The sequence below is a fragment of the Pongo pygmaeus genome, chromosome 12 (genome assembly GCF_028885625.2).
Source record: "Pongo pygmaeus isolate AG05252 chromosome 12, NHGRI_mPonPyg2-v2.0_pri, whole genome shotgun sequence".
In the NCBI taxonomy this organism is placed as follows: domain Eukaryota; kingdom Metazoa; phylum Chordata; class Mammalia; order Primates; family Hominidae; genus Pongo; species Pongo pygmaeus.
Window position 1 is genome coordinate 42,643,149 of NC_072385.2, and position 25,411 is coordinate 42,668,559.

The following is a 25,411-nucleotide window of genomic DNA, read 5'->3' on the forward strand; positions in this document are numbered from 1 at the left end:
AGGAGGTAGACAGATTGAACCATTTTGTACCGAGGGATGCAGAAGGAGGTTGGAATGTGGATGGAGGCTGCCAAGTTTCCAATATACAAACTGTTCAATGAAGACCAAATGTTCAAGCCATCAGAAGAAGGCTGGGGCTGCTGGATCACTGGGAACATCACAGAAGAGTCAAGAGGTTTCCAGGGGCTGCAGGAGATGGTTGCTGGGTCCTCTGTAACTTTGGGCGTGAGTCTAGGAAAGGAATAATAGCTTTGCAGAATGCTACAGCAAGTGCAGAAGAGTAAAAATCCACGAAGCTGATGTTTTCTGCACACCTCGTCTGTGCCTCACTCTGTGTTGTGTCCCACAGTTAACACTAGCAGCAGCCTCTGAGACAGGCATTATGGTTACCTCCATCCTACAGATGAAGACGTTGAGGCTTAGGGATGCAAACTGAATTGCCCAAAGTTACATGACCAGTAAGTGGTGGGCTGGTTCAAACCCTGATCTCTGGGACTCCAGTGACAAAAGAAACCAGTGGTCTCAGGGGAAAGGCCAAGTGGGTTGTATTTACCACCATAAAACCAAAAAAAAAGTCTGAAAGAGAGACCTAAGTTGTTTGTTTAGATAGTTTTTATCTCTACTTGGTCTCACCTTAGTAAATTTCACATGAATAGAACATGTAGGTGGAATTACGATAAAAAAATTATGAAATAAGGCTGGGCGTGGTAGGCTCACGCCTGTAATCCCAGCACTTCGGGAGGCCTAGGCGAGTGGATCACCTGAGGTCAGGAGTTCGAGACCAACCTGGCCAACATGGTGAAACCCCGTCTCTACTGAAAATACAAAAATTAGCCAGGCATGACGGTGCATGCCTGTAATCTCAGCTACTCTGGAGGCTGAGACAGGAGAATCGCTTGAACCCAGGAGGGGGAGGTTGCAGTGAATCTAGATCACACCACTGCACTCCAGCCTGGGCAACAGAGTGAGACTCCATCTCAAACAAACAAACAAACAAACCAAAAATATATATATAACAAAAAACATAAATCCAAGGCAGAACTCAGGCCAAAATACCACCAAAGACAGCCAACCCTTTGGAGGACGAGCGTATACAATTTAGTCTGAAAGGTGCATGGGAAAAAAACCACAGAAGGTGGGTCAGATGGATATCTTCTGGTGATACTGACGGAGCCACAGGTTGAACCAGAAGCCCAAGCCTGGGAGAATGAAGTGTGTCTACAGAATGACTAGGTCTCAATGAGGAGGGCCAAAACTGGCCTAGCCGACTCCAAGGGCTCTAACTGAGGTGTCAGAGGTACAGACAGGTGAGGCCACCCTTATGATGGGAATGTCAGATCCTGCCCAGAAAACTGGGAGCTCCCTTGTTCCCAAAGCAGGAGAATCACATTCCACATACTTGCAATTGTTGACTACTGGTCAGAATCGTTGAAAACAAAAAGTGTATTGTTTGAAACCAAAAATAGATTTGATGCACCTGCTAGCAAAATACTAAATTTTTGTAGCTGCCAGATGTAAAGCACAGAATCGGCAATGAAGAATGCAAAGGGGAGCATACTGTGTCTCTATAATTGAGCACGATGACAATAATCGGCCAGACATTTCACATTTCACCTAACCACTTGCTGCACAATTTATCCATGGGTGAAATAAATGGAAGTGGGTCTTTTTATTTTATTTTATTTTTTAAGTGACATAGTCTTGCTCTGTTGCCCAGGCTGGAGGGCAGTGGCATGATCATAGCTCATTGTCACCTCAAACTTCTGGGCTCAAGCGACCCTCCCACCTCAGTCCTCCAAGTAGCTAGGACTACAGGTGTGCACCGCTGTATCTGGCCAAGTTTGTGTGTGTGTGTATTTTTTTTTATAGATAGGGTCTGGCTATGTTGCTCAGGCTGGTCTCAAACTCCTGGGCTCAAGTGATCCTCCCACCTTGGCCTCCCAGAGTGCTGGGATTATAGGCATGAGCCACTGCGTCCAGCCCAGAAATGGGCATTTTAAATGTATTACGAAAAACAAATTGTTATGGGTGGAGCTGTGTCCCCTGCAAATTCATATGTTGAAATCTTAACCTCTAGCACCCCAGAATGTGACTGTATTTGGACATATGGCCTTTAAAGAAGTAAAGTAAAATGAAGTAATTACTTTAGGCCCTAATCCAATTTGACTGGCCCTACTAGGAAAAGGAAATCAGGACACAGACATGAGCATGTACAGAGAAAAGACTGCGCCAGGAGAAGGCTGCCATCTGCAAGCCAAGAAGAGAGCTCTCAGAAAAAAACGATCTTGCCGACACCTTCCTCTTGCACTTCCAGCCTCCAGGACTGTAAGAAAAGAAATTTCTGTTGTTTAAGCCACCAAGTAGTATTTCGTTATAGAAGTCCAAGCAAACTAATGCACATATCAAAACTACTTTAGTTTTTCCACTTTGTTGCAAACAATTGCAAGGTGTCCAGGTTTTCCGTCTACCCCCAGCCTGCAAGTGCTCAGAGGACACCCAACCCCATGATCTCAGCCAACTCATGAAGTTTGATTTCACAAAACTTAGTGATGTCTTCCCAGTGGAATCCTAAATGATAAGGAAAATGGTATAGAGCCAAGACTTGAACATTAACAACCCAGGAGCACAGAAACAGCAGAGTTAGCTGAGAGGCGTTATGGAGAGAAGCAATGGAATGCGCACTGAGCGCTGTGACAAGTCCACGAGAGTGGGGAACAGCACTCACCGTCACAAAAAGAAAGACCCTCGGCAGGTACTTTAGCGTCATGTTCATGCTGTAATATGTGGGGAAGAAAGACTATTCCAAATGGATCTGGCTCTTTAAAACAAGAGAATTTTCCTTGCTCTTGGGAACCAGCAAAATCCAGCTGCTCATTGAACTGCCTGTCTGGAATCTCACAAATTTGCACCTTGAAGTTGTTAATAAAGGACTAAGTTGATAATTCGAACAAACCCTGTGGTTTGGAAGTCACCGTTTTTCTGCTTAGCGTTCGACTTTGAAGCTCTTCTTTTGGAATAGCTCTTCAGGGCATTCTATGGATGTGTAATAAACCGACAAATTCCTTGTGAGAAGTTTTAGAAACTGTCAGGTGAAATGAGCCAGGTGGGAGGGCCCAGATGGCTCAAAGCTGAAGCAATGAGGGCTCTTTTCACTGTAGCTTCTAAATGGGCTCCCAGGGTACACCCCCCTCCAAAAATTTTCAGCCATGTTTTGGTAGAAGAGTGCGTCATCCTGAGGGTGCTACCACGAGGGACCACATCATTTGCATATTTATGTCACAGCAGGCCTGATCCACACAAACTCCTGTCACTTATCGAGTTGTGCACCTTTACCTCCATGTGCTCACTGGCCAGCTGGAAGACACACAGCGAACCTCTTGTGCTCTCAGCCTCGGTTTGCTGACCTCCATGCCTTTGCACATGCTGAACCCCCTCCACACACCTGGACCACCACTGCACATCCAAATCCACCTGCCTCTCAGGGCCTGGTCCAAATGCTGCCTCCTTCATGAGCACCCATAGTGAGTCCAAGGCAAGTCCCTGTTCCTCCCTAAACTCCAGGTCATGTCACCCCAAGCCATCTTCATCAATTTCCCTTCCTTTTTTATATCCCCATTGCTTAGATCTTGCTTTTATGGGGCTGTAAGTGGTTTCCACTGGGATGCCTTTCTAGTTCACCTCTGTGTCCTCATCAATTCAGTGCTGAATTATATACCTGTGATTTTTTTCACTTCATTTCAATGTCATTACTTTCTAATTGCAATGCAGAAACATTCCTAGTAGTATATTCCAAAGCACACTGTCATTTGGTGTTCTTTATAATGTACAGTGACTATCATGTTTGCCCTTCCAAGCCCTAAAATCTTTCCACTCATCTCTTCTGCTTATATGCCTTGATGCAAGAGGGGTTAAAGTTTCATGCATAAAATGTCTGCACTAGAGGGCACACTAGAGCATGTCCATGCATAAATGTGAACACATATAAATGTGTGCATGGGATGAGGCAAGAAGACGAGGATACTAGAGAGAACAGAGGCTGGCTGAATCTCCTCGGGAGATGATCTGGAGGAGCTGCATTTAATCCAAACATAAAGCTTTGCTCTAGGAAGTGATCTTCTTCAAAGGCTCTTAGTCTCGTGCATGAACATGAAGCAGCAGAACCTGTGACTTCCAAACCACAGGGCTGTTTAAATTATCTCCTGTTCCTTTATTAACAATGTCAACATGCAAATTTGTGAGATTTCAGGACATACAATTCAAGGAGTAGTGGAATTTGTGGGTTCCAAATAGCAAGAAGTCTCCTTGTTTTAAAAGAACCAGATCAACTGGAATATTCTTTATTAATTATATATTACCTAATACTATCTGAGATTGCAGCTATTGACCAGTGATGGCAAGCTGTCCATCACGAGCGGTGAAAGGGCCTGACTGGGCCACCTGTTTCTCCATGGCTGCCAGAGACATTGGCCCTGGTCACCTACACGATCTCCACATGTACAGCCCAGCAAAGGAGCTGGCCACACTGCAGTGGCTGCAGGAGCATACAGGTGTCTCCATTTGTTATTGATGGCTACTTAGCCAACATATACTTGGGGGAAAGAGGGGGAGTCCCCCAGAGGTGCTTCACCAATTCTGTAGTAACAATTCTACTCTGTAACACTCTTAATGCTTGGGCGAGAGAAACTGCTGCCACCCCATGCCCACCCTCACACGTGTCACGTTTTTCTGGCCCATCTGCACAGGCAGGGGCCCAGGTGTTGCCATCTGTTCTGAGTTCTCAAAATGTCAGTGTGATATGGGCAGCCTAGAGTTTCACAATTCAGCCAGTTATTCACCCTGCCACGTCTGTCTTGATTGTGGCTCTCATGTGTCCATTATGCTGCTGCCTCCCACAAGCCAGGTCCTTTCCTTCCAGGCCACACCAAAATCCATGATGAAAGTGACTTCTAGGAGGGCTACAAATCTCCAGTGTTTCTTCACTTCAATTCTTCCCACCAAGTCATTATTCTAAAGCTGCACATTCATCATTCCATCCTTTGCTCAAAACCTCTAAGCAGCACACACACACATGTGCACAGACACACAGACACACACACACACACACACACGCCCCTGCAGGTGAAAGACCCAACCCAACACTGTGATCTGGCAGTTGGGATTCTACACACACGTCCCCAGCCTCCTGCTCCACCGCAGCTTGCCTGAGCCAGTGAGCCCAGATGTGCCACAGGCACCTGCACTCCGCCTCTGACCATGCCACTCCTCCATTTGTAATTATTTTCCCATTTTCAAAATTTCAACCCAATGTCACTTATCTTCTGCCTATAGTAATTTATTGCTTCTAATCTTCTATAATATTCATATGTTTTGTCCTCAAAACATTTGTGTTTTTTGGAACCCTGGTCCCATGAAATTCTCTAAGAAAAAAACAGAAAGTTCCACCATCATCTACATTTAACATATACCACAAATGTTACGCTATTTCACATATTTTCAAAACACATATTTGGATATTTAAAATGCATGACCAAAGTCTCTGAGAAGTCTTGCAGATTTTTAGAAAAAGATGTTTCTCTCGGGTCAACCTGGCTTTTCCCATGCTATGTTTATTTGACTGTACACCCTTTGGGGACACAGTATTTATAACGGTCTCCTCCACTCACTGGCACCCCCTGACCTCCAGTGCTCCCTTTATAGGCATCACCACATTACGAACAACTGACCCACAGGTCACCTGAACATAAAAACAGTAGAGAGGAAGTGATAGCAAACTTTCTGCTCCTTATGGGGCAACTGCAGCTGGATGTCCTGGGTATTTCATCTCTGAAGCCATCACGTTGGTTGAGCTCCCAGATTCTGTAAGCTCTGACCTCAGTGAGCTCACCTTGGCTGGAGCCTGATCTGTGCAATCCAGAACTTGTTTGAGAGCTGTGGGTTAGGAGAGTTTGGATGGGAACATGGGTGGGATGGGCATTATAGCCCCCTGGTGCTTTCTTTACAACTAGACAGTAAGTTTCCCCCAAGTAGGGTGCTTCTTTGCATTGTTGGCCTGAGCCTAAGGTCCTCTTATGATAGAAATGCACCTCTGATTATTCTCTCTGAGTCCCTGAATGCTGAGACCAGGCTGATACCCAGTACAGGGAGGACCCTAAGGTTGCAGGATATGGGTGGTGAGAGAAGAACCCTGGAGAAACTCGGTTTCTCAATCCCAAGGGATCCCAGGGGTGGGTGGATAAATTGGAAAGGCTGCCCAACAGCCCCACTCCACAGAGCATGCCTTAAATTAAGACAGAGAGTTCTCCTGCAACTAGTCCTTCACGGCCCCTGACCTCTTAGTTCTGGGAACCAAGTGGGATAAGTGTCATCAGTCTGGTGGAGCAGGCAGGCCTCCTGCTGGCAGCCTGCCTTCTCTGTGGACCCTTCCAGGACAGAGAACACAGCCCAAGCACAGCAAGCCACGGGGCTGGAGGCTCCATGGGGTCAGAATCTCATCACATATTTTATCCTTGACCCTTCATTTCTTTAAGTTGCTTTTAAGCCACATTTCATATATCAGGACCTGCTGTTTACATAAAGCAGTGGTGGAGGGTCCCAGTCATCAAAGGCAACTGCATGTCATTTGGCGTTGGCCCTGCCTTGTGGCAGGGGCCCCCTAGAGACCTATGCTAGGTGACTAGAAGCATCTTCTGGGCTCAGCAGGAAAGGGGCTAAGGCCCACCAATACTCAGACCTGCATGTCCAGAGACAGTGTCAAATTTGACCTGAAATATTAAGAGTTTAATGCCTTCTTGTTTTACAGTTTTAAAGGGGCAATTTCCGACATTCTTGTTTTTAATAAAAAGGAAGAGAAAAGCACAGAGTTTTTAATTATGTAATTATAAAACGGTGCAAAATGAACATGTGCGGCCTTTGTTCAAAAACCATTAAGAATTTTAAGATGGTAACAGCAGGGCATTAAACCAAGCCGGGCCCTTCTGCGCAGGGGAGGCCCTAAGTGACTGCACAGCGGGCACGCCTGTGAGGCCGGCCGAGCAGACATCAACATCGGCCATGGTTCCAGCAGGGAGAGTGCCAGGGACTTCATGGTCTCACTGTAAGGCCCGCAAGGTGGCAAGACAGAAGTACAGCATCCTGGAAAGACTTCCTTGAAAAGAGGCTCTCAGCCCAGCCCTTGGTGCCCTCCCAAATTCCCATGCTCTTGGGGTTTGGGCCGACTTGGCAGCCTCTAATCATTTGATTTGACTCAAGCTCCACACTTGGTGGGTTCAGTCTCCTTCTTGTAGGTTGTGTCCATTCCTACTCTTGAGATTATTTTCATCAATCTGTTTTATTTTTGGCCCCAATCAGGCCTATTTTTTATTTGGGTTGCTTGTCTACATTCCACACTCAAGGTCAAACTTTCTCAATATGCAGATACTAAAACGTGATTTTCCGGGGGCCCTGCCAGGCCTGGCCTGGCCTGTGCTCAGCCCTGGTTGTCTGTCTTTCCCTGAGCTGACCACACCCTGGATCCATTTATGCCGAGGCTCTCTGAAGCTCACCTCCTGAAATCTCTCGGCTGCTCTGACTCCAATGGCCCTCCACTGCGTTCACTGTCCGCTGGTTCCTGTTATCAGGCCCTGACTCCTTCCTGTTTCTGGCCCATATTCTCTAAAAGCTCTGAGCTCCATTTCTCTGCCTCTTTGCCCTGAAGTCACATTGGAGTCGGAAAGACACAGACATTGTGTTAAAGCTCTACCCAATCCCACATTCCAACTGGAAACTGCCCATTTGACACCTCCCCAACACATAAAACTTATCAACTTAAATATCATGATTTCAGCAGGAAAAAAGTGGATGACTTAACAAATAGTCTGGGAAAATTTGCTATGCATTTAGGGTAAAATGAAACCCCCTTACTTCAAATTATAAACAAAAATAAGTTCTACTTGATTTGACATTTTAAACTTCAAAAATAAAATTATTAAGTATCAGAAGAAAAAATGTGAGGATATTTTTCGAATCTAGGGGTAGGAACAGACTTTTTAAGCAAGACAAAACCTGGGTGTTAAAAGGAAAATAATAACTACTTAAAAGTTAAATAGTTCCATAATATAAACGACACAGTAAAGAAAGTTAAGACAGGTTGAGAGAAAGTATTTGCAGCATATGTATCAAAGGCTTAAAATCCAGGATATTAGAAAAGTTCCCCCAGAACAACAATGAAAAAAAAAGGAAGAAAAGGAGAAGGAAGAAAGGAAGGAAGGGAGGGAGGGAGGGGAAAAGGAAGAGACAGAGGGAATAAAGGAGGGAGGGAGAGGAAAAGAGGGCAAAAAATATAAGGATGCAATTTATAAAAGAGCAATTAACAGGCTATAGGTCTTCTTAAACCAATCTTCCCCAGAGCAAATATATATAAAATCAGTATTTCTGGAGGCTGAGCTTAATCCTTTACTTTTTTTCAGTGCTTACAATTTTAGCTACAATTTTATTGGATTTTTACCATAAAACTAACTCTTCAGCAAAGAGGGCACATTTTAAATACACCTTCTAAATGCAGAGTCCTTCTGAGTTATGAATGACTGCAAGGTAACATGACTACAAAAATTGTTCTAAACAACATTATTCTAAATTATTCTGCGTGATTATTATATTATTCTAACAACTATATTATTGCAAATTTTAAAGGAGATTAATTATGGGAGAGATGATTTACACAATTATCAAATACACACAGAGGACAGGACTGGGAGGAAATATGCTACAAGTGGGTAGCTCTAGTGGTAGGAATGTCGGTGGTGAGTTTTATTTTCTTCCTTGTCTTTTCTTCTAAACCCCTGCACCTGGCATCAAGACAGGCAGTGCCACCTGGGCACCAGCAGAGCCCTCCTCTGTCCTGGGGCAGCCGACCCTCAGGGGCACCTCTGCTCCCAGGGTCTTTCACCTGGAGCTTTTATATTTTCTTCAGATATTACCTTAAAGAAACGTGCTATTCACATCCTACAGACATTTTTTTACATGATTTTTGCATTGCTTCAAATAATGTCCTCAATTTTACAATAAGAGGATTATTTAAAATTTTAAAAGCTGACGCTCGTAGCAAACTACTGTGACCTGTGGTGCCTGCATCCCCTGCCCGGCCACTAGGTTGTCCCGGCTAGAGTCCAAATGCCCCCCAACTGCCTGCTCACATTTCTGAGGTGGGCAGGGATCCATGGGCTTCTCTTTGGCCCACTCCCGTGCACGTGGGATGTCCACAGCTGGGGCACCTGTGCGTGGGCACCCGCCCTGCAGGTCGCCTCCAGATCTGAGTCCTCACTCCTCCGCCTCTTGACTTTGAAGTCAAGGTTTCACTCTCTTGACGAATACTCACTGCTTAAGGCTACCCTTGCTACTAAAATAACTTTCCATGAAATACTCTGAAAGAAGCTTCTTGACTGTAAATGCCATTATATTATCAGAAATGCCATGTTTGTGTGCGGTTATGTCTTGTGTAACTGACTCCACCGGATTTTCGAGGTGAAGATTGCTCGTTTTTGTCATTTCCAAAACCCAACATTCTTTCACTATAATGTGGCAACTTCTCAGTTCTTTAAACTATTTTTTTCTTTAAGTTCTTATGAATTGATGGTTCCTGTTTTTCTGAACTGTGTGTTGAACCCCTGCTTCTGCTAGGTTCAGAGTCACCTTTGTTCAATAACTAGCAAATGAGGCAAAAAAGGTCTCACATAAAATGTGACTTTGTGGCCACTTGGGAGCCTCCATCTTCTCTCTTTGTAAATTTTAATTTGGAGAGATGAGTGTGAACCTCAAAGGAGGGAAAGGGAGCGGGAAAATGGCAACGTGGGTGAAAGTTCCATGTTCGGGCGAGGTTCTCGGTGTGAGGTGAGACTGTGCTGTCCTGTTCACATGGGAACCGCGGCTCGGCCGCCAACCTCGCACGGAGTACAGAGACCCACACAGAGACACACTCTGTAGCCCACCAGAGCATGGATCACATCCCATATAAAGATGAAATGAGTCTTTCTTTTGGTTTTTTTCTTTTTAGCACATGTAAAGACCAAATTTTTCTTTTGAACTTCGATTTTCTTTTGAACCTTGATTTAACTTTTAGGAAAAGTTAAAACAAAAGGAGAATATTGTATTCACCCAAATAAAAAATGATTTCCTGCATCCAGGCTGACTGCTCATCCATTAGCAGCAGATGTCTCTCGAGTAGCTGAACCACACCAAGCTGGACCTGGGACTTGAGGAGCTCCCTTCAACCTCTGTCAGGATGCACGCTGGATTAGCATCTGCTAGGGCTGCCGTAAGAAAGTACCAAAAAATAAGTGGCTTAAACAATAAAATATTGTCTCACAGTTCTGAAGGCTGGAAGTCTGAGATCACAGTGCCCACTGGACCAGGCTGCCTCCAAAGGGAAGGCTATGTTCCAGCCTCTCTCTCGGCTTCTGGTGGTGTAGCTGTTTAAGTCCAGTCTCCCTGAGTGTGTGTCTGTCTTGAAATTTCCCTTTCTTATAAGGACACCAGTGGTATGGGATGAGGGGCCCACCCGACTCCAGCATGACCTCATTTGAACTAATTACATTGGCAATGGCACTATTTCCAAATAAGGTCACGTCTGAGCTGCCAGGGGCGAGGACGTCCACATGTGAATTTTGGGAGACACAAGTCAACCCATCACACACGGAGGCCCTAAAGGATGAATCACACACGTCTAGACTCCTACTCACTTTCTTAGTCGTGTCTTCTACCAGTCCTCTTCCCCCAAACTCGTTCCCCTGAAAGCAAGTTGCCTTCCCACTAAGAACGGACCATTTGCTTTCTTTCCCTTCAGTGTCAGTGTCTATGCTAAGGAGAAGGTTGTTTAAAAAGCAGCTCAAAATCCACCAGACTCCTCAGGAAGTGCCTCTCAGGGAGGCCTCTAGACGGGGCTGCTGTGCCTCAGTAAAGACCTCCAGCTGCCCTGTGTCTCCTGACTCCTGGGCTTTCTGATTCTAACCTCATGGGTGCTCTGAGGGTAAACCCCAGGAAGTCCTGTAGGCCCCGGGGCTGTTCCTGTGAGGACAGCTGTCCCCTGCACACGCGTGGGGTGCTGTGTGCGCCTGAGGAGCCGGCTGGGGCAGGCAGGGCCCAGTGACACCTGGGCTGGAACTGTGGCTCCCCCACTTGTTAGCTGGCTCTGCTTCCTCTTTAAGAAATGGGGATGATCATGTAGGGTTCCTAAGGAGGTTTAAAGTGTGTGAACTCCTTAGAGGTGCACCTAGCCCAGAGGAGAAACATAAGTCAGCCTCGGCTCCTCGAGGTGCCTTCTGCCACAGACAGCATTTGCCTTCGCTAGGCTTGTTTTTAAAACAATTCTTGACTTGGAAAGGGTCTTTGGGAAAAATTAAAATTTTTTAAATAAATAAATAAAATCTGAGATTAATTCTTTTGAAGACCCAATCTCCATTTCCTCCTCATCCATCTGTTTTGTAAATACAATCTGGTGTCCAGGCGACTCTGAGGGACTGGGACCCTCCTGAATCACACAGCGTCCAAGTCACTCACTGCTCTCATTTCTGGCTATCAGATTGTTCCCCGGGGGAATGGAGTCTCCGCCCCTGGGAGCTCAATTCGAAACCACGGCTGACCGTGAGGATGGCGACTCCCCACTCGGACCACCTGAGGATGGCGACTTCCCGCTCAGGCCCCCTGAGACTTTGCTGGGGCTGGAAGACCACACACAGTGCCCTAAAGGCCAGGGCCTGCCCATCCATCCATCCATCCACACTTCCCCTGGGGGATGCCTGGATAAGCTCAGGGCCCCACCCACCCAACAGGGGAGGAGGGGAGACCCAGCCAGCCCTCCTAGAGCCCTGACATTTACAGCTGCAAAGGTAGGCAGCTGCGCTCAAACACACAAGCCAGGCCTCTCAACACAAAAAGAGGTTTAACATTAAAAAAAAAACATTGTGAGGCTGAGGCAGGCAGATTGCTTGTGTCCAGGAGATTGAGACCAGCCTGGGCAACACAGCAAAACCCTGTCCCTACAAAAAATAGAAAAATTAGCCAGGACTGGTGATGCATGCTTGTAGTCCCAGCAACTCAGAAGGCTGAGATGGGAGGATCACCTGAGCCTGGGGAGGTCGAGGCTGCAGTGAACCGTGATCGTGCCACTGCACTCCAGCCTGGGAGACAGAGTGAGACCCTGTCTCAAACAAAACAAAACAAAAAAACCCCATTTTGATTGATTTTGTGGAAAATAAGGAAGAAAAGAAAAAGGCCCATTCTTTTTTGCTCATACTGTATTTGCATAAAGAAACTCTGAAAGGACATATAAGAAACTAAGAAAAGGGTTACGGAGGGAACTGGATGGGAGATGGGGATGGATGTGTGTTTTTCACTGGATACCTTTTTATACAATTTCATTTTTGAGTCCTATTCAGAAAAATTAAAGCTGGAAATTCTATTCCCTCATTTACCACATTTACAGGGTGAAAGAGAAATTCTGTATCCTCATCCCAAGAGATGCTGAAAAGCATCCATGGAAGGTTGGCACCACCTGTCATGAGCGCCTTTTTCCAGATGAGTACCTACAGCACCTGCCTTGGCAAAAGAGTTCCCCAGGACTCATCACAGAGCTTCCGGCTGGACTCCCTGAGGCCATGGAGAATTGCCAGGGTAGGGGTTACAAAGAAAGATGCCCTCCCTCCCTTGGAAATAATTTGTTTGAAGGCTCCTAATCTGCATGTGGTCTTGGAAAATAGGATCCAGCAAACCTGGATATGTGCAAGCCATTGGAGATTCGTGGTTTCTTGGATGAAGCTGGGAATTCCATCTCTACCTCAAGCTGTGCACCCTCAAACTCTCAAAAGCCTCAGTTTACTCATCTGCAACATGAGTTAAGAGTGCCCAACCCCCATAGGATGGGAATGATCATGTTAAAAGACATACATTCTCCAATCCCTACTGCTTCCAGGAGGCCCTTCAGAATAACATTGATTCACTACCCACAGTGTAAGCAGCATGGCTGATCTCTTGTAAGTCCTGCATGAGGTAGCAATTAGAACCTCAAACATGAGAATCAAAGAGTGCCACTTTTGCAGCAGTAGAAGACTAAGAAATTGTAATAATCCTTTGAATCAGTTTGCTCAGATTACTCCCAGATTACTCTGGGACTTTTCTGACATATGAAGAACAATTTCTATTTCAATAGGGTGTCCATTGCCTGCCACTAGCTTTTCATTTTTACAGAGAATGGTTGAAATTAGAATTGAGAGATTCTGAAAATTCTGGCAAGCAGAGGGCAGATGGGGGTAAGGATGTGTGGACAGGGGCTGCGTTACTTTGAAGGGCAGGGAAGGACTTGCGGACAGCATTTGTTCCCCTCTCCAGCGACATTCCTGTTTTGTCCAAGTGCCCCTCTGATGAACCCAGTGGGTGAACATAGAGCAGGTGACACACACTTTGGACAGGTGAGACAGTCACGGGTGAGTCACCTCCTTACCAGGAACCTCTGGTGTGCAGTCACCTTTCCTGCGGCTGGGTGGCAGTCTGTACTCATTCCGTGCCTTATCTCTTCCCTCCCGAGCATGACTCTGAGCAGGCACTTCTGGGGACTTCAAAGAGACTGTCACATGCAGATGAGATGAGCCATGTGCCTTTCAGGCCCAGCTCAGCAGGGCCAGCTTGAAAGGCATATCTGAATTGAATCAAATGCATCCACCCCACAAACTGAGGATGTGACTATGTATAAACAATGAAAATGACAATCATTGACAGCCGAGCGTTTAAATGCTCTGGATGTTGGAGGTAACTTACAGCCAGTATCTAATTCACAGCTGCCCTGAAGTTAGCTAACCTCGCCAAAAGCTCCCTGTGCTTGAGGATGGAGGAAAGAGAGAACAGCAGAGAAGGATGGGTATCCATCAAGAGAAGGCTGGCTGAGCGTCTAAATCATCCCCACACGCTCCATTTGTCTGTGGGATCACGATCACATATTTGATCATATGATACGTTTCATAACCCCCTTTACCCCCATCAGTGAAACTTGTGCAGCAAGGGGAGCTATTTGTGTTCAACGCAGTGCCTGAGAGCACTGGGATAGTGGCAACAGTGAAGACAATCGCTAGTGGATGTCACAGGTCTCTGCTCTTGATCTTCACTGATCCAAGTGGTCTTCTGGTGAAGATGTAAAGGGGATACCACTCCAAGTTATAGATGACATGAAGCTTCATGTTTTATATTAGAGAATACATGGGCTAAATCTAAAAGACAACACCAACGATAATGTAAAGTTCTACTTAGGTTAAAAAAAAAGTTTTTTTTTAAAAAGTCACCACCTCATATTCAGAATGATCCCAGAACTTTGAGAGGAAGAGGTAGGAGGATCACTGGAGGACAGGAGTTTGAGACCAGCCTGGACAACACAGTGAGACCCTCGTCTCTACCAAAAAATATTTTAAAATTAGCCAGGCATGGTGCCACATGCCTGTAGTCCCAGCTCTTCAGGAGGCTGAGGACAAGGGTCACTTGAGCTCAGAACTTCAAGGCTGCAGTGAGCTATGATTGCTTCACTGTACTCCAGCCTGAGTGACAGAGTGAGATCTTGTGTCTAAAAGATATATATATATATACACAGAATTAGAGAGATGTGGCTTTGCAGCACGTTCCCACACAGAGAGGCAGGGAGGTCAGCTGGCTTTGAGTGCAGTGCCCAGGTCCAACAGATAGGTATGGTTGCCAAAAACCAGACAAAGGAGGTCACTGTGCCCACCTGAAGAGGGACATTGGAAAGTCGCCAAGTAGATGCTGTGGAAGGCAGCACAAGGTCAAGAGTAGCTGAACACCTCAGCACGTCAAGAATCTTTCCAGGAACCATGAGAAGGAAGAGCTTGAACACAAGTGGTGAGGTCCATGCAGTCGGAAGGGCTTTGGTGTGGAAGGAGCTGGGGCTCACGCAACAATTCAGCAGTTTCTGGGACAGAATATGTGCTCAAGGTATATGAATGGGTATGTTGAGTTATGACCATCCTTCCCATCACGGCTATGCTTATATGACTTCGGGGGCAGAGCTAGGTCCAAAACATAGATGTGCCAGAGAATAGGCTTTGGATAATTTATAGAATGTCTTCTCAGCTGGCGCTTTGCAGTGATGCGCTGGGCTGCCTCTGTGGGAGGGAAAGGGCTTATGGATTAGACAGCCCTCTGAGGGCTCACAGAGAGGGGCTTCTATGGTGGGAAGTGCCCTTCACACTGAGAATCGTGATTCCAAATGAAGGGTGTCTAAGTAATGATGATGACTCCATGTTGGATGGTTAAGCATCCGCCACTGTGGGTCACCTCACCCATGTATCATGGAGGATCAAAGAAGACCCTCGATCATGGCCACACAGCTAGCAAGAGGAAGGCAGGACTGGCCCAGGGATTCTGATTCCACATCAACAGAGTTTTTAACATCCCCAGAGTGTCCCTGATTCCCTCTTCATGACCCTGCACTAGCTGCCATATTCATACAGGGAAGCACACCAGCACCTGCATCTCCCCTACTAACAGCCCTCCTCACAACCGCACGGCTTCTCACCTGCCCTGACTGGTCTCAATTAACATTCATTGAATAATCAGTAAATAACTAAACAGATGGACAATTGAACCTCTTCCCTTAGATGTCCAGCACTCTACACCTAATGCTGCCCCAGGTGTCAGCAAATGAAACGTGGAGGCAGGATTGTGGTACTCCTCCAATGCCAGAGTTGGAGGAGACAGATCATCGCTGGAATGGAGATCTGGGGCCCAGAGAACAGCTCCTACAGTCAGGAGTAAATGGCCAAAAGCCACTAATACCAATCTAAATAGCTAATGCTATTGAATACCTACTATGTGCAGCACTTTCCTAAGAATTTTTCATGCAAGAACTCTTTGCATCCTCAGAACAACTCTCTGTGGTAATTGTTCCTCTATTTCTAGTTTACGGGTGAGGAAACTGAGGTCAGTAGGTGTTAAGTAACTTGCCATGCATGCATCAAGTAGCTGGCTGAGCTGAGGCTCAGCCCTGGCGGTGGCTTCATCATTGTGCCTTGTGAGCCCCTCCAAGGTCACATGGTCCAGCAAACTACAGCAAACTGGGGAGCAGCCAGGAGTAAAATCATGTGGGGAACTTGAGGGGTGACTTCAGGGGAGGAACAGCCCCATGTCTCAGTCTGTGATCCCACACACAGAAGGACATCATTTGTGCTCAAGGTAACTTGAGGAGGCAGGGCATGGGAGAGAAAAGAGGCTCAGGCCTGGGGCCCCGGGTCTGCTCATCTCCGCACAGCTTGTATGTTTCTTGTCAATTGTGCCTGAACATACTGTAAAGCTTCTCCCTTAAAAAGCCAAAAGAGTAAAGTTTGGGGGATTTGTAGGACACTAACAAGAACCAAACCTGAGGCTTATTTATGCCAGTCTAACTATTAATAGTTCTTGGAATGGCTTTACACAAACAAGAATAAGGCTGTCTATCCCCACGCAGGAAAGTTCATGTGCAAATACCACAAGGCTGGACAGTCCGGCTGCATGTGCCCTGCACCTGAGGCCCCCAGCCCAAAGGAACCCTCAGGACAAACAGCAGAGAAGCTCTGGGTGCCAGGGCATCCTCCTCGACAGGCCCCCTACCCTGGCATGGGCATGTGAGGCCTGAGAGCCCACTGGAGGTGGAGACATTGAGGCTTCCACTAGTGGCCACTTGTGGCAGAGGCCAGGGACCCCAACCTGACTAGCCATTGCTCGTAGCCCAGGGGCTATACACCTTGGAGGGGTCACCAGCCCCTCTAAAGACCTGACGAGTGCCACCGCAGGGCTCAATTCAGGCCCTCCACCTCATCAGAGTGACGGCTTATCTTTCAAGGCTCCCAGATCAGGAGTCTGTGTTCCACATGTGTGCTGTCCAACCTGGTAGCCACATGCAGTTGTGGGCATTTAAATTAAAATTAACTGAAATTAGATAAAACTTTCAATCCAGTTCCTAGTCACAGTAGCCACATTTCAGTTGCTTAGCAGCCACATGTGGCTTGTGGCCACTGCATTGACCAGCACAGATACAGAACTTTTCCATCCTTGCAGAAGGTTCTATCAGACAGTGCTACTAGAGAGTTTGGGAAGCCACTTTGTGACTTCCCCGGGTCCTCGGAGAGTTTTCTGTTTCTGCCTTCTCTGCTGTCGCTGCTCTCTTGGCCTTCAGACTGAGACAGGAGGCCCAGGCTGGGAGAGGCCCAGCAGCAGCTAGTAGCAAGCAGGACAAGGCCCACAGAGGGTGCCCTATCAATCAGACATTGCTGGGAGCATTTGCTGAGACTGGGAGCTCACACTGTGGCCATGAGAGCAGCGACACATTTCCAGCAGCAGACCCTATGGTTAGAGGACAGATCACGAGAGGTGTGGGGTCCACCCCAACTGGAGCAGGCCCTGAGCAGCTCCTGGAGCCCCCCCACGCACTGAGACTCCAGGTGTCGAAGTTGCAATGGTAGCAGCCACCGCAGACAACGGACGCTCCCGCCCAGGTTTCCTGGCATCACCTAAGCCCAAGTTTGTTTGATGACATCTGGAGCATTGTGACAAGCAAGGATCCCCAATAATGACAGAATTTGAATCTCCCAATAACCAGGCAGAGAGGGTGAGGTAGGGCAGCGTGATCTTGGAGCAGATTTAATATAATTTAGAGATTTCTAGAGTAAAGGTATGTCACATTTTGATACCTTGGCATTATAGACTGGAATTCATACCCGCTAAACAAATAATTGAGCCAGTAAGGGGAATTATTACATGGGGAATAAGGAGGCTGAAATTAAAACAGGGACAGGACAGAGAATCCTGTTCTGAAAATCCTGCTTGTCATTTCCAAAGCTCAAGTGAGCATTGAGGATGTCGGGCTCATCAACAATACATGAAACCAAGCCTGCCTGCCTTCCTCAGAGGCAAGAGTTAGGTCCACATTTCCCGGCATGCAGCTCTGGGTAATCCACAATTCCGAAGCTGCCCCTAGAGAGACCAGCCTATGTTGGCCAGGGCAAGTCCTTCTGTGATTGCTCTCCGCCTTCCTGGGGCCTACATGTCCATTAGGCACACTGGGCACAGTGCATGGGGCCCATGATACTGTTAGGGGCCTGCAAAAGTGTTTTAATTTTGATTTATTTTAAAATCAGAGGAAAACCACAAATAAATGAAAATGAATGTATAATAATGAATCAGCCTGAATGACATTTATCTTTTTGCCAGGGCAGTCATACTCTGCTTTTTCATAAGAAAGTGGTCTGCAAAGACCAAAGCACCTGGGGTCCCTGGGCGTCACCATGAGGCCATGACCCTTGCCCCCTATACCAGAGACCTGAAAGGCAGCTCCACACAGAGGTGACCCTGACACCCTGAAAAATACTCCTAGAGATTGAATTTCAGCAGGAATATTTTTCCCACCTCCCTCTGCATCCGGCTCCAAAAATAGTCAAATCTCCAGGCAAAATAGCTGGTCACCCAAAGACCTGTGACCATCTGCCTGCTCTGCCATCCTTAGCACTTGGTTTCCTTCCTCCACATTGTCTTATGGCTTCATGAAGGCTGCTGGAGCTACAGCCATCATGTCTGCATTCCAGACAGGGGAAAGGAGAGAATTCAGGTGCAAAAGGCTAAGCCTATTACATGTCAGTCTCCTTTAGAGAGCTTTTCTAGAATCCCCAGCTAACCCTTTCAGCCTATATCTTTCATTGGCCACCCTATCTGTAAAGGAGACTAGGAAATATCATTTTTTAACTGGGCACACTGTTGTCCCTAACAACACGGGGTTGTGGTTGACAACAGAGGAAGCAGAAGAGAATGCATACTGGAAGTCTCTACAACAGAGTGCTGAAGACAACCAGATTGATATTGTATAGTACTCTGTCCTGTGAGTGGGCCTGGGGACAAATCACTTAACTTCTCTGTAACCAGGGTCTACTTGGCGAAGTAACCACATTGCCCACACCAGAAGCATCAGGAAGGGTACCAAGGAGAGGGTAGCTTCAAGGACTTTGGACCTCTTGGAGGAGGGTATTCAAAGGGACAGAAGTCACTTGTTTGATTTTTGTATTAAAATCAAGTAGGATTTCTTTTCATTCATGCATTTAACCAGTATTTATCATGTATCCAATAAAGTAATAAGGACAATCCAAACACTGTTCTGTTGACTGAGGGCTGACTTGGGGCCAGTCACTATTCCGGATCCTTTGCACATGTGGCCTCACTTAGTCCTCAGAACCATATGTGGCAGAGTCTACCATTATCATCCCCATCATTCAGATGTGGAATTGGGACAAAGAGGGGTTAAGGGTGATGCCCGGGGTCACATTGTTAATACACAGAGCTTTGAACAAACAGCGTAGCTCTTAGACCCCAAGGAGGTGGTAGCGAATTGGCAGACAAGGTCTCACCTTTTTTTGTCTTTCTAGTGAAACATATATAAGCCCAATTATGTAAGGCCACCAAAAATTCCCCCCAGGAGACTGGCACAGGGAGATGGGGGCTACTCTCACCTTCTGCAGCACACACCAAGAATCTCTGCTGTGCTTGGGTTCATGACTCACCCCTTCCCTCAAAGCCAGCTCTTCCTGAGTCAGGACCATGTCCTTTGAGTCCTGAGGTGCAGCAAGGAAACTGTCCAGACTTGGCTTCAAAAGCCAGGCTACTTTCCAGCAAAGAGCCAAATGGCTGGTTGCTTAGAATTTTTAGAACAGGTTCATCTCCAAGGACATGGAGTCTATTCACATAATTCAACCAGATCGAAGGCCAGAGAAGCTAAAACTGTCACATACCCATTATCTACTGGCATAATCAAGGCCAAAGGGATTCATAAGGAGGCGGTGGGTTTTGGAGGGAGGGTGCTTGCTGCTATTTCACCTCGGACCTGAGTCCCCTCTTGTGTGCCCCTTGCTCTGCATCATCTCAGGGCCTTGCCTCACTCCTCCATCTTCCTCCTCCAGCTCCTTTACAGATAGGGTGGCCAGTGAAAGACTAGGCTGAAAGGGTTAGCTGGGAATTCAAGGAAAGGCCTGCAGAGGAGTCTGACATATAGGAGGCTTTGCCTTTTGCCCCCAACTTCCTTCCTCTCTTCTGTCTGGAATGCAGAAGTGATGGCAGGAGCTCCAGCAGCCTTCTTGAAGCATAAGATAACTTGGAGGAAGGAAGCCAGTGCTAAGGATGGCAGAGTAGGCAGATGGATGAACTGGCTGCCTGTTGACCCTTGTCCCAGAAAACCTGCTTCCTGTTTGAGGACTGAACAGAAAGAGCAATAGAATCCTTTTTCTGTGCAAGAGAAATTAAGCCTGACTCTTTTCAGAGCCCTTGCTATTTTATACATTTTCCCTTGTATCTAGCTGAACTGATAGAAACTTATCAATTTATTAATCAACACTCCGTAAGTCATTTGTCCAGTGAGAACAGCTAAAATAATACATTTTCTGTCATCATTAAAAATCCTGTGATTTTTAGTCCGATAAATGTTTTAAAAGGCCGAATGAAGAGAAGAGCTACAAGACCCTGTAGCAGAAGCCCTCACTCGCAGGGTTATCACTCCTAAAAGCAAAAGATAAGCAGGAAAACCACAGTGGATAAGATCTGCTGTCACCCTTAGCTTTTCTGATTACACAAAGTGCAATAACATCTATTTTTTTAATCCGAAGGAATCCTCTGACACCACCAAGCATCCTGCCCACTCCTCCTTCCTGAGGGCTCAACTTCCTTCTGATCTATTGTCGGCTTTTCCTTGCCTGAGCTCTGTGATCTAACCAGAACCCAACGGAACCTATAGAGAGTCCAATCCTTGCCCGACAGCCCTGAGCCAGGCCCATAGCTGCCTAGCCTACAGCACTGGGGGCAGAGGGAGGTCCTCTGGATTATGGCACAAGGGGAAGTTGCAGGAAAAACTCCCCACAAATTAGCACCATCTACAATTGACCAACAAAGTGCAGATACTTCTCGGCATTCAAAGCCTAAACAATCAGGATGGAGATGTATAAAGCATTCAATGCTTCACGTTGGCAGGCCGATACCAGGTATTTCACTGACAGGTGAAATAGCAGAGTGACGGGACAGAGTGATCAAGGCAGAGTGATCTAAAGGACACAGCAGTACTTCTTTAGGACCCTGGCAGAATGGAAGAGAGTATCTGGCTTCTAAGGCACTGCACAAACTTGAATGATCTTCTTCAGAATTGACAAGGAAAGGCCATGTTATGTTCACCCTGGGTTAAGTTTTAAGTGTATCTTATTTAATTTTTTTCAATATGAGTCATCTCCAGATACTGTGATGATTTCCAAATAACCAGAATCTAGATGACTAGAAATTTACTCTAGCTGGCTTTAGACAGGAAGCGTGAGGACAGAATCCAGCTGCTTCCACTCCAGGGTAGGTCTGAAGCCAACCGTCCTCGGTTTCCTGGCCTGTGGCATCAGTCTGGTTGGATTACACACAAAGCCCTGCAGATCTGCTGCTTTTCCTGATTCTCCTGTCCTGAGTGAGTGCAAGGGGCTCCCCTGTCGCCGATGCGTTCTTTGAAGCAGATGCTGCGCCTGATACCTGCTGGAGAGTCCCACCGCCTTGAGTGAGTCAATAAACCTATCATCCTTCCCATCTTCCAGGATGGATATCGGGGTAGGGGGAGGTTAAAGGGAATACCATAAAGTTGCTACCATACAGTTAGGGCTGAATACAATGGGAGTTCTTATTGTGATGATGTCAATGATGATGACAATGTTGATGATGATGATGATGATGATATCTAGAACTCCAGGTTTTCCTGGAGAGAACCAAGGAGGATTCCCCACTTACCTAATAAATAAATGTCCTGTAAATGCAGAACATGCCATGTAATTGATGACACAAGCGAGATCTCACTTCTGGGGGATGAGAATCAATTCTTTACCGATCCCGCAGGGCAGAGGGACCCAAGTGGAGACACTAAGCTGTTTGTTATATTTCCAAATGAATAAGTATGTACGTAACAGTTACCATGTCTCCTTGTAACTTGTGTGCTAATCATAAAATCTTCACAAGAACGCATGACATTCGTGCTATGACTATTCTCATTTTACAATGAGGAAGGCAGGACATCAAGGAATTAAGTAACTTGCCAACATAGGGACGAGCTCACCACACAACAACCAAGGGTGGAGATACCAGTCAGGTACTGTGGAAAACACTGGACATGAGGTAGACCAGGTGCACCAGGTCCAGGTGCTGATGAGAGATGGAGAGTGGGAGACAGGGCCAGTGAGCCACAGGCCAGTCCCTAGGCTGAGGGCCCCATGACAACAGGACATTGGCCAACTTCCAGCTGTCATCACTGTCTGTGTTTCATTTTCACAGTTCGATTAATAAATGCTCTATATTCAGGGATGCCCGTGGCCTTATTTCTTGATGACAGAAGTGATAACATCAGTCCCCCCACAGGCTTGTTTCTCATGGGTAGGAGGTGACTCAACTCCTAATGTCCAGACAACTGCCCAAATTCTGCATGAAAAAAAACATGATCAACGTCTGGGATAAAAATCAGCCACCTCAAAACCCTTTAAAGGATTGAAGGACATGGGACCCAGTGATAAGCACATGTCTGGGGCCCGGCACCTTCTCTGAAACAAGGATGATCGAATGTTGGTGTCCACACCGCACGGAAGAGCTGTCTAAAGCAGTTTGCCTTTGATTGGCTCCCGTCTCCATGAAGGTGGCACGTCTCCGAGTGCTTACAAGGAGACAGGGTCTCACCCTGAGAGGACTCACCCAGAGAGACAAGCAGGGCTGCTCCACTGGCTTAGAAATGCCTGGCACCTGACTTGTGGAGGCTCCTAGTTGGCATGAAATTGTTAGCCTTGGAAACAATCGCTGCTCACATTGGAACTGCAGGATCTTTCTTGAAAAAGCCATGGAACTAACTCAAGGGCCACAAGCCCAAATGCCTTCAGAGGGCAGATTAATAAGAGAATCTAGCAGAGTTAGTGTTGATGGAGTTCCTTCTCCATCCAGGCCCTGTTCCGGGGGCCGGGCAGATGCTAACCCATGGGGACCACACGGCAGCCCCACGAGGCTGGCAGGCCCTCAGCCTGGCTTCTGAGCCTCGCTGTAATCGCACTCTCCAAGCTTTGTGGCATCAGGGTGTGGCAGGGCCTGAGATCCGGAGAGTGTGGACCCCACCCACAGTTATCTCAACACAAAAAAACAATCCTGAGCAGGCCAAACAGAACCTGGTGGGGGATGCCCTCACCAGGGCTGCATCTGGTCCCAGAGCTGCTGGTTTGCAGCCCAACTATTTCGTTTTTTTTTTTAATTTTCTCAATATTTATCTTCTTTTATCTATAAAAGAGTACGGTTCTGGGGAGGTGTTCTTCCTTGGAATCTTGTTCTCTCATTTTAAGCTGACTTAATCTTCCCACGCTACACGTCACATGCAGAGCGCCAACTTTGAAGTTCACTCGGTGACCAACTCTCCCGCCCAATCCCTCGGCGAGGGTGACGTGCAAGCGGAACATCTCAAGGCTCCAGATGCAGCCTCAGCCTTCAGCTGCCCTAGCCTTAATAAACACTAGATTTTTCATTTCAGAAACTATGTTCAACCTGTTGCCTCAAGACAACCTAAAAATCGTCAACATTAGCCAAAGGTTGGAAGCCAAATGTGTTAGCTCCTGCCTCAGAGACAGATCCCTTAGCAGAGGGGGTCTCTCAGCAGTAGCCCAGAGGAGCTGGGACCCAAGCTGGGAGCTGGTCACTTACACACGGGGGGCATCCTAAGTCGATTTTAACCCGAGATCCACCAGCCAAGCCTTCCTACGGGGGGAGGCCGGCCAGCCACCGTGCTGTGCTAAGGAGCAGATTGAACATTCTCTCAGCTGCTCCAATTTTAGAAATTGGGTGCTGACTCATTATTAACCCAGGAAGCCCACACACTCAAATGACTGTACTGAAAAAGCTCCCTGTCATACCCTGCCTACTGATGTGTTGCTTTTTAAGCAAATTTGAAAAATGTTTATCATAAGGTATTTATGACATTTTAACCGTTTCATTTACAGTAACTAGAACAACATTAAAAAAAAATGTTTCCTGTATTTTACTTGACAGTAAAGCTAAGCTTCATTGGAATACTAACAGCCTGAGAAATACCTATCAAGATCAAGTCAGGCCTCAAAGACTGAGTGGCCCCCTCCTCAGTCCTCCCCAGTCCCCCACCCCCAGTGCTAGCCTCCAGCATTTTTACGTTCTTCCTGATTTTACCACAGTTTGTGACTTTCAACGTTAAGGAAAAGGAAAGGACGTAAAATACGCTCCTGCAATCATTCATATGCTTTTAGAGAAGGCAGCCAAAGTTCTGCCTCTCTGGTATTTCTCGCACTGAAATTGGGCAGCTCTGACCACGAGGCCAGAAATGGCTCAGGAGCTGCCTCTCCTCCACCTCTGAGAAGCGGAAGCTCACCCAACCTCAGCAACCCTGGGTTAGCACAAGTATACCCACTTCCATCTCTGAGCTTCACTTTGGCTTCTCAGAGGAGTCCCGAGCAGCTTATTTCCAGCCAAGCACTGCAGTCTCTTCCAAGACAACAGAACGTGCAACCGGCATCTACATTCTTACAATGAAGGACTGAGAAACACCTCCTGACAGTCACACTACAGGACAGTAACCATGGGGCTGGTGACAGAGGCAGCCACTTTTCTAAAACGACAGATCTTCAAAGTCTGAAAGAAACGCAGTGTCCTCACCAGGACGCAGCAGCCTTTCCCACAGCCCAGACTCCAAGGCAAACTGCAGAAGCGACCCTAAAAATGACAGAAACATACTCACCAGGGAGAGGCTGGTGGCTCCACCTTCCCAGGAACTGTGCTGTGAAGATCTGAAGACAGGCACGGGCTCAGGCACCGCTTGCCTAGAGTGTCAATTTGAAACTTAAAAAGCAGCGACCATCCAGTCATTTATTTCCCTCCATTCCCAATGATGTACACACGACTAAGAAGGAAAAAAAAAAAAGGCGCACACCTCAGCCTTCATTCTCATTGGAACGAGATGACTCATGCTGACTCATAGCCACCACTTCCTCTCCCGACATTCTCTTCATACTTGTGAGCTGGACTGGTCCGGTTCCCAGGGTCCCTGCAGCCCTTCCTGGAAGAGCAGCCTTCCTGATCCTCTCAGAGAGACCCAAACACTGACCCCACATGGGACCCAGGGGTCGCCCACACAGGGGAAATGCTTTATTTAGGAGTCTTGAGAACAACTGGAAAATTAAATGCATGAACTTTGTGTGCATTTGAATTTCAAATACATACTCAGATTTTGTAATGTGCTACAGGCTCATGTATGAAATTCTTGCTCTTTTCAAGGCAGTTCAGAGTAGAGAGAAGGATGAGATATTTTCTTATTCTTTTAGGTGTTCAGATTTACTTTGCTCTGGTAATAACTATTTCG

At 46.8% G+C, this 25,411-nt stretch overlaps 1 long non-coding RNA gene across 1 annotated transcript in view; it reads right to left on the minus strand.

The window, feature by feature from the left end:
* Positions 1-25,083, minus strand: part of LOC129030311 (uncharacterized) — a 66,052-nt gene extending 40,969 nt beyond the window's left edge. Inside the window, exon 1 of the long non-coding RNA XR_008500614.2 lies at positions 24,791-25,083. This is a non-coding gene — a long non-coding RNA (uncharacterized LOC129030311). The remainder of the gene's footprint in view (positions 1-24,790) is intronic.
* Between the last annotated feature and the right edge of the window lie 328 nt (positions 25,084-25,411).